Raw genomic sequence first — 1,766 nt, 5'->3', positions numbered from 1 at the left:
ACAGGGGCTGTTCTGCTCCCTGTGCCCATTTACCAGCTCAGGAGATTACTTGTCCCAAGGGCAACTCGACTTGTTTTTTGAAATTGAGGCACAGAAGGGGTTAAGTGCCTCAGCCTTTCCCTCATACTTGGTAACCATATCTCTCCCAATAATGAATGGAGATTGTCCTTGTACCTCCTTTTGCCATTAAGGTATTTATAGAAACATTTTTATTCTCCTCCAGAGAAATGTCCTGGGTAAGCCTTAAGCTTTCACCTCTCTAACTTTTTTTCTGCATGACCTAACAACATCCTTACACATTTCCTGAGTTACCTGCCTCTCTGTCCAAAGGTGATGCACCTTTCTTTTTTTCCCCAAGTTCCTGCAAAAGGCCCATCACGGACACAATGTCACATTTTGGGCTTAAGTATGCCTCAGAGGAGGACAATACAAGGGTCTATCAATTAAAAGAAAGAAAGAAAGCTAGGAAAGTAAAAGAAGAGGCTGGGAAGGCTAAAAAAACTAGGACCCCCTTGACCACCTACCTCCTCCTACCCTTGCAGTACCTCAAATCCTTCCTCCAATTCCTCTTGCTGTGGAACCAATTCCTCCTCCTCTCCCAGCTGTCATTCCTTTACCACCTCCTAACCCAGTTATACCTCCACCACCTTCCCCTCTACCCTCTCCTTACTCTCTTTACCCTTCACTACCTTCCCCTTACCTCAACCATCTCATGCACCCATTACTCACTAGCAAGTTCCTGCACTGCCTCCCCCAGCACAAATGAGAAGCCAAAAAACATCTCAGAATCTCATGCCCAAGAGTGAAGTTAACCAGTCAGCCTCCACAGCTGATGTTGTAACACCCGGACCAAAGAGGCTGAAGTGGAAAAATTGTTCCCCCTCAGAGAAGTTCCCATGGGTGGGGCGGCCAGTGAGATTGGATTTGTAAACCCTCCCTTGACTGCGTCCGAAGTTGGAAATTTAAGAAAGAATTGGGAAATTTAGTGGAAGACCCAGTAGGAATAGCAAATCAAATTGACTAATTTTTAGCCCCTAATATTTAGACATGAGGAGAATTGTACATCTTAAACATCCTATTTTCCCCAGAAGAGACTCAAATTATAAGAACTACAGAAATGAAAATTTTTGAGTGAGAAAACCAACCCGGGCCCCAAGGTAACAAAAAATGCCTTTAGTGAAGCCTGACTGGGACCCTAATCAAGAAGAGGGGAGAAGGAACATGAGAGATTACAGGTCCCTGCTGACCAGAGGGATAAAAGAATCAGTTCCTAGAGGGAGTAATACCAGGTTAGCATTTGACGGCACCCAGGAAAAAGATGAGACCCCAGCAACATGGCTAAATAGGCTAAAGCAAAACTTCCAGATTTACTCTAATGTTGACCTAGATAGCCCTGAAGGCCAAGTCCTTCTCAAGGTAGAATTTATAACTAAATCCTGGCCAGATATCAGAGGAACGTTAGAAAGAGTAGAGGACTGGGAGGCAAAAAGTATAATGAACTGCTGAGAGAAGCCATAAGAGTACATCTGAGAAGAAAAGAAAAAAAGACAAAAACAAAAGCTAAAATTATTGTAGCCATAGCCAGAGAAAGTGTGGGAGCCAACAAATACAGGCCAGTAGAACCACTTAGAAGACACAAAGGTTTTATTGGACCAAAAGGGGCTAGGGCTCTACCCAGTGACAAATATTGATATTATTGTGGAGAGAAAGGATACCCAAAGAGAAATTGTAAGAAACACCAATTAGATGAAGCCATAGCCTGGGAG

The sequence above is a fragment of the Melospiza georgiana genome, unplaced genomic scaffold (assembly GCF_028018845.1).
Source record: "Melospiza georgiana isolate bMelGeo1 unplaced genomic scaffold, bMelGeo1.pri scaffold_29, whole genome shotgun sequence".
Taxonomy (NCBI): Eukaryota; Metazoa; Chordata; class Aves; order Passeriformes; family Passerellidae; genus Melospiza; species Melospiza georgiana.
The sequence above is the reverse complement of the archived record's forward strand: the minus strand, read 5'-3'. Positions refer to the sequence as shown.